Source organism: Trichosurus vulpecula, unplaced genomic scaffold (assembly GCF_011100635.1).
Source record: "Trichosurus vulpecula isolate mTriVul1 unplaced genomic scaffold, mTriVul1.pri scaffold_79_arrow_ctg1, whole genome shotgun sequence".
Taxonomy (NCBI): domain Eukaryota; kingdom Metazoa; phylum Chordata; class Mammalia; order Diprotodontia; family Phalangeridae; genus Trichosurus; species Trichosurus vulpecula.
This window is the reverse complement of record NW_023494560.1, coordinates 9,981-17,783: the sequence shown is the minus strand read 5'-3', so window position 1 is coordinate 17,783 and position 7,803 is coordinate 9,981. Positions and strand designations below refer to the sequence as shown.

The 7,803-nt window shown below is 38.3% G+C and overlaps 1 long non-coding RNA gene across 1 annotated transcript; it reads right to left on the bottom strand.

Annotated features, from left to right (window-relative positions):
* Positions 1–1,408: 1,408 nt before the first annotated feature.
* Positions 1,409–7,128, bottom strand: LOC118833387. The gene is made up of 3 exons (XR_005009318.1): positions 7,031–7,128; positions 2,439–2,602; positions 1,409–2,302 (listed from the first exon to the last, which is right to left on the bottom strand). It is a non-coding gene; the product is annotated as an uncharacterized LOC118833387 (long non-coding RNA).
* Between the last annotated feature and the right edge of the window lie 675 nt (positions 7,129–7,803).

Here is a 7,803-nt window from a genome sequence, read left to right as displayed (position 1 = left end):
CATCTTCTTTTAAAAAATAGTATTATTTATCAAAGTGTTGCCAAAATCCAGGTAATATTTAATCAGTTTTTTTAAATCTAGGGATATTCATAGCATTCTCTTCATCTATCATTTTAGTAATCTCAGTAAAGGAGATAAGGTTAGTTTGATGTTGTCTGTTCATGATCAAACTATGTTGACTCTTTACAGTCACTTTTTACCTTTCTAAGAGCTCTTTAATGATCTCTTCTTGAATTTTCCCAGGAATTGATTAGAAATTCACTGGATATCTAGACATTACAAATTCCATTTTCTCCCCACCCCAACACACACACCCGTTTTAGACTGTGAGCTCCTTGGGAACAGCAACTATCTCTTGCCTTTCTTTGTATCCCTAGGGCTTAGCAGAGGGCCTGACAACAAGATAGGTATTTAATGTTTATTGACTCAATGACTGAAACTGGAAAGACAGAAATTTAACAACAGAGTAGAGAGGTTTGCAAGTCTGAAGGAGGAGAGATAAGGGAAATCATATCAGATGGTTTCAGTCCTTCTCACTGTTTTTCCTTCCTTCTATGGGTTTGTAATACTTCACTAAAGAGTTTGTCTATCTTGTTTCTTGTAAGAGTAAACTTAAGCAACCACATGAGTGAGTCATGACTTACGTGATGTGATTCGTTAGGTCCCTACCCTGCTCAAAATCTCTCTCCCATTTACTCTCAAGCTGTTTGGAATTCCACTATTAGAGGCTTTAGTTATTGGTCCTTGTAGAATTTTTGGTCATGATAACCTACTGTTAAAACTTGAGCAGGGATTGAAACCTTGAGAGAAAGCTAGCAGGAGAGGCACTCTGGATGATAAGGAATATGTAGGGGGGTTATCATAAATGCAGGCAAAAACTTACATATTACTGTAACAGCAATGCTACTTGCAGCTGCTGGAGACGTGAAAGATCACCACACAGAAAGACTGCTAGCATAGCATCTTTGATCTGCTTTTCTAAAGGAAAGCAGCTTTAAAGGGGTCAGCAATCTTACTTTAATTAAACATATATATCATTCACTTAGTTCATAGGAAAAGTCAGCACCATGAACTTCAGAGAAAACACAAGCAGAAATTACAAACAACAAAGACAAACAGACAGAAGTTAGTGCAGATCAACAGACATATCCAACTGTCTGACCAATGCTATGCATACATAGTTACCAGAGAGAGGAGCACCAACATCTGAGTTTTCAAAGCTGGGGGACTCCTTAACAGCTACCCAGAGTCTCATCTGGCCAAATCACATGAACACTTTTCCAATCAGTGAGCCCCAAAGCAAAATGCTAACCTCAGGGTATATATTACCCTTTTTAGAGCCAAAGGGCATCACAAAACTTGTGAACCAGTACCTAATTAGAAATTAACAAAAGGTGTGGGCCTTCCTGCAAACAAGCCTCCCCTAATCAAGCTTCCCTTAAAGGACTCCATATGAGGCCTATTTATTGGTGGGGAAGGTCTTCAAATTGTATTAACATTTATTTGGCCCCAAGATCATTCATGTTCATTACATAACCAACTTGTAGCTGAATAGGCATTAACATTTCTTAAGTACAAGAAAATCCCCACAAAATAAACACATAACAAAGTTCACATTTGCAAAATAAATAACATAACAACTCATTTCCAGAGTGGCTGTATGGCTTTCAATAAACACAAAGCACATAAAGTTATAATACCCTCAATCCAAAACAAAAATATCCAAGTAAAAGTCCTCTTGGGGCTGTGTCCTTCTCCTCACACTGTCATTGTAGGCTTCCATCCTGGCACTCTCAGGTGCAAGCATCCTTTAATGATCAAAGTCCCAAAACAAACAAAAATGTCCAAATAAAGTTCTTCTTGGGGGTTTGTTCTTCTCCCTGCACTGCTCCAAGCGCTACGTGCCAGTCCTGAGGGGTGCTTGGGCAACAAAGTTAAAAGGGTAGGTCCTCAGGGGTCCACAGCACTTCCCCCCCACCCAGTATCGACAACTCCACCCTCCCATGGGTTCCAAACAATCCCAGGGGGACACAGAAGGAAAGCACACTCAGCTCCTGGCTGCAGTATTTTTATCTTGCCCCAGGGCTGAATTCCTGAAATTCTGGCTTCTTCCTCCTCCTTCAGGAGCGTGTTGTTCCTATCTTCTGCCTGAGTCCTGATGAAGGCAACTCTCTGTTTTTAATCTCACTTCACCAAAGTCTGCATGAAGGCAGTTATCCACTCCTGCTGGGTTGGTTGGCAAGCAGTTCTCCGATCCTGCTCCATGGCTACATTCCAAGCTCTCACCACTGCTGCCTGGGTTCTGAAAACAAAACAATTTCAGGGCATGCACACCTTCAGCACAGTCCAGAGCTGGGCTAACCACTCTAGCCCTGGCTCTGGCAATCACCACCTCCCACAAGCCACTGCTTGTTTTCCTTCCACAGCTGCTGCTCCACCTTGTCTCCTTCAGAGTGCCACTTGGGTATGGAGAGTGCAGGAGAGGTTATTTTCCAGGGGCCCTCCTCTGGCACCTGTGAAACTGCTTCCATCACTGCTATTTGCCTGCTTCCCCTTCGGCCACTGGTGCTCCTTGGGTTCCACCAAATTATAACCACGACAACTGGAAAACAAAACAATTATCAAAGTCCCAATACTTTCCATTTAGTTTGCAGATCCTGCCTGACTAAGCCATATGTAACAGCAATGCTACTTGCAGCTGCTGGGTAGGTGTAAGACCAATAACACCAGAACACAGGAGGGCTGCTAGCACAGCTTCTTTGATCTGCTTTCCTAAAGGAAAGCAACTTTAAAAGGGTCAACAATCTTACTTTAATTAAACATATATAACATTCACTTAGTTCAGGGGAAAAGTGAGCACCCTGAACTTCAGAGAAAATATAAACAGAAATTACAAACAGCAAAGACCAAGAGACAAGGCTTTTAACTGTCTGAGAAGTTAGTACAGATCAACAGACATATCCAACTGTCTGACCAATGCTATACATACATAGTTAGCAGACGGAAAAGCACCAACATCTGGGTTTTCAAAGCTGGCGGGGGGCTCTTTGAAGGCTACCCAGAGGCTCATCTGGCCAAATCACATGAACACTTTTCCAATGAGGGAGCCTCATCACCCAGTGTCTAATTAGAAGTTACTAAAAGGTGTGGGCTTTCCTACAAACAAGCCTCACCTAATCAAGCTTCTCTTAATGGGCTCCACTTGAGGCCTGTTAATGGGCAGGGAAGATATTCAAATTGTATTACATATCCATTCTTGGACATATTAAAATATCACATTTTTGTCTAGGGTTAGCTTTGTACTTGAATGTGACCTATCTGTTTAACAACTAGTATAGGAAAGCATTATCTTCTCATGAATCTCAGTTATTATATGGTAAGACAATATTTTAAGGGGAAGGGCAAAATGGTACCTACATATGATAAATTTCCACTTTTCTCTATATATAGATTATACAAAAGCATGCTAGAAATTCAAGATGAATTGAATAAATTCACTAAAGCAAGAAAGTGGTTGAGAAACCAAATATAAACAAGAAAGCATTTTACTGAGGACACATATTTTGTCTTAATTAAGGTTAGCTTGGTTAACACAGTGCTTGTGGAACTTTGATCCAACTCTCATACTTATCTCAGTCTTCTTTGGAAATTCTATACTTTTCTGTAAAATAACTTGTTCATCTATTGTACTAGGGTGGCATCTGAGCCCAGTCTCACTAGCAATACTGTGTGACCTCCATGGAGCTCAGCTCTATGGCTTTTTATTGGCTATTTTCTGGTAGCAGACTTGTCTTTCATCCTAATATAGAAGATCATTTCTTACAGATAGCCCCAAAAGGAGCTGAGGCAATAAATATGAGCTATGAGTGTGATGGGGAAAAGAGGGTTGTAAGGAAATAGAAGAAATCATACTGTTCTGATATGGTGGGGGGAAATGCTTAGATCCCAATTCTCTGGATTGTTAGCTGTGGTGGGATCAATATTATAACCTCTCACAAACTCAGGTATGTGCTTGAGCCAACTCTTACTGTATCTAGAGAGCTAATTGTTAATTTCCTGGTGTGAAGTATTAACACTTGGAAATGAACAAATGCTACAAATTATAGATTGATTCATTGTTGTGTTGACTGTCTACATTTAAGAAAGTGAAGGGAAACATGATAATACAAATTAAACTTATAAATGCATCACAAATACATTTTCCCCTAGAGAGCTGGTTTTTAAACATTTACAAGAACATCCCTGTACTACCTCAAAGAAAGTTAGGACAGTTTTTCTTTAAGGGTATTGAAATCATTTGGCAAATTTGACTGGCTCAGATGACTAAAGGCTCAAACTGCTGACATCACTTTCTGGGCACCTGAGTATAAAACATTTCACAATGAACTTCACTCACACTTGACTGTTGGATACAGTGTGCAACACAGAGTCAGGAGCTTTAGTTAGCTGAATAACCTTGGGGTATCTTCAGTTCATATCCCTCTTGAATACTCTTTTGTGCAATTAGCACAGTTCCTGGCACATAGGAGACATTGACTAAATACTAGTCAATTGGCTGATTGTAACTAACTAAATCTTTTAAAAAATATTTGAGTGACCTGTGAGGATCTCATTTCATTCCAATATTGAACATAAAATACTAGTGGGGTGGCTTGAGTCAGGACCATCCCTGAACACCATCCACATCAGTCAGTCAATAAGCATTTATTAAATACCAACTATGTGACAGACACTGTGCATGCAATCTTGGAAAAGTCATTTAACTCTCTGAACCTAAAAGGTTTCATTAGTAAAATGATACTTTGACTATCCAAATCACTGGATTGTTGTGAATGGTAGCTAGTATTATTCTTGCTGATATCTTTCAATGTGACATTTTGTCTCACCTAGCTGGTAGAGAAAGGTTATGACTGTTTTAAGTGCTATACATGTTTTAATTATAGAGATGTTTTCAACAAACAAAATCAAATTTTAATAGAGAACCATATGACATCTAGTTTTTAATTTAAATATTGAGCAATATCAGCTCAGATTAAATTTAGTTTAGAAAAATATATAGAAATATTGAGACAAAAATTATATTCTAAATCCACAAACATACAGTGCTTGTGCTATGCTACATTTTATCATAAGCAGATATGATTACTTTCAGTGCTTTTGAAATATGATCAATTTGAAATCCTAAGACTATCTCAATTTATGAGCTTTTTTAATCTATGCAGATATGTGGCTGAATTGCATTGTGTGCTCAGAAACAGAGACGGATTTTGATTCACTCAGAATTGGGCTAGATCGCTTTTGGGAAGTTACAAAGCTCCTTTCCCTTCTTTCTCCTGGAAACAAACACCCACTTAAAAAATACCAATATTCTACTAGTCTTATATAGTTACCAATTATGCAACACAAGACTCTGAAGAAAAAATTCCTGATTCAAATGGCAATGGAGAGATGCAGGATGAGCTTGAGCAAGGTGCAATACACCAAAATACAGAACTACAAAGGAGACACAGTAAACCATGGCATCAAGAAAATCTATGCTATTGTCTCCCCGACTAGAATGAGAACTCCTTGAAGGCAGGGACAGTTTTTGTCTTTTTTTGTGTCCCCATCACTTAGCACATTGCCTGACAAGCAGCAAGCTTTGTTTTGACTGGGTTTCCTTATGTTGTCCAGGCTGAAAGTGCAGGGGCCACCCGGGACTCATTAGATAGCCCAGCCTCCCTAGTAGCCTGGATTTCAGGCATGTACCCTCAAGCCCTGCAAGAAGCTCTTAATAAATGCTTGTGATAGATTGATTGAGCTGTTCACCTGGCATAGTGAGGAAACAACAGATGGACAGCCTGTCTACTCTACTAGTATCCCAAAGAAAAAGCAGGAAGGCCTCCAGCACATTTGGCAGACCCTCTGTGGCAAACTTATCACAGGATTTGAACAAGTGTTTGTTTGCACATGTTAGGCAGACATGAATGAATAATATATTTGTAATCAAAAGGAATACCTATATCAGTGAGATCATAGATCAGAGTAACTGAATAAAATTAATCAAAGAGAAATAGCTCTTTAAATATCATTCACAGTTTCAAATCCAGCTTATTTCAGAATACTTCTACAAAGGTAAAATGTATTTAGTCTTATTTGGATAAATTCCGATTGCCAAAAAGTTCTTTCTAAAAGCTAATATGGTAAAGATAATACTTTTGTTAACTGCCTTTACTGATTTTTCCCACAAAAATATAGCCCTTTAAAGAACGTACTTAAGGAAAAATAATCCTGAACAAAGATTTCTTTTTCCTAATCTGTTAAAGGTTAGAAAAAAAACAGCTCAGGGATTTCTCCTGAGTTGCTAGAGGAGATACCAAAAGAATTGGAAGTGATGTTGGTAATGTAATGGTCTGTGTAACCTCATGAGTTGTCAAGTCCTCGACTGCACAAGACTAATAGCTCTTTTATAAAGAGTTTCTTTTAGTACTGTTCCCCAAACTCAAAGGTTCAGAGCACAAGCTATGTGAGTGCAAAGTGATACAGGCTCACTTACTTAGGTTGATAAGCTTCCTCAGAAGCAGCATTTCAATTGTGAAACAAGTCACAGAATTCATGAGCAGAACCAACAGTAAAGATAATAAAAATAATAAAGGTCATCACTACCTTTAACTGTCCTTCTGTTGTGCCATGCATTTAAAGACCATTATAAAAATTAAGGGTTTTTTTAGGTGACAATTCCAGGATGCTGATTCCAAAGTATCATAATCTTACAGTGATAACAAGATTAGCACTGCATTAGACACATGTCCTAGGTTACCTTCAAAAATCTTGTTGACCACATATAATTCACAACTTTTAAATTAGCTTAAAATTTAATTGTTGGCTTCACAAAAAATAGTTAATGACTCCATAATGCCTCCACTGCTTAACGTCCAACAACACATCTTTCTTTTTCTTTTTCTAATACAAAGCTCAAGGTTCCCAGACAAACCTGGTTTACATTTCTGCAATAGGAGATAGCATGCAATGAAATGGACAGAGTACTGACCTGGAAATCAGGAGGGGTGAGTTCTAATCCTGTGTTTACTACTAACTAGCTAGCTTTTGTGTTCCGGCAAGTAATTCAATTCTTCTGGGACTCAGTTTCATTACCTGTAAGACAAGACATTTGATTAGATTATCCCCAAGGTCTCTGTCAGCTGTAAGATCTTAAGATAAAATATTTCTATTTTGTCAAGGTTGTTGGTGGTTATAATGGGGAAATGGGGACAGAAAGGGTGGTGGTGTTTCTCAGGGGGCTCAATTATACCATGAGAGCTGAACTATATGATTAATCTTAATAGCTGTGCTATTTTTAACTTTAATAACCAGGAAGTTTAAGGCAATAAATATTTTAAAAAATTATTATATGCCCAAAGCAGAGCAATTAATAACTTCTTTGACTTAATGATAATTGTATCCTTCAAAAAAGGTGTAGAGACCACTGAGAAAAATTTATATACTGGAAATGAATCTCACCGATAAGGAGGAACTAGCTGATAGAAGAGAAATGATGGGAATTTAAAGGGAAACTAATAGGTAATTTTAGAGTTTCCCACAGGCTAATAAATCATAGACTTAGAAGGAAAAGAAGCACTTGTTCATTCATTTTCTTCAGTGGTGTCTGACTCTTTGTGATCCCAGTTGGGGTTTTCTTGGCAAAAGTACTGGAGTAATTTGCCATTCCCTTCTCCAGCTCATTTTACAGATGGGGAAACTGGCTAACAGGATTAAATAACTTGCATAAGGTCACACAGCTAATGAATGTCTGAGACCAGATTT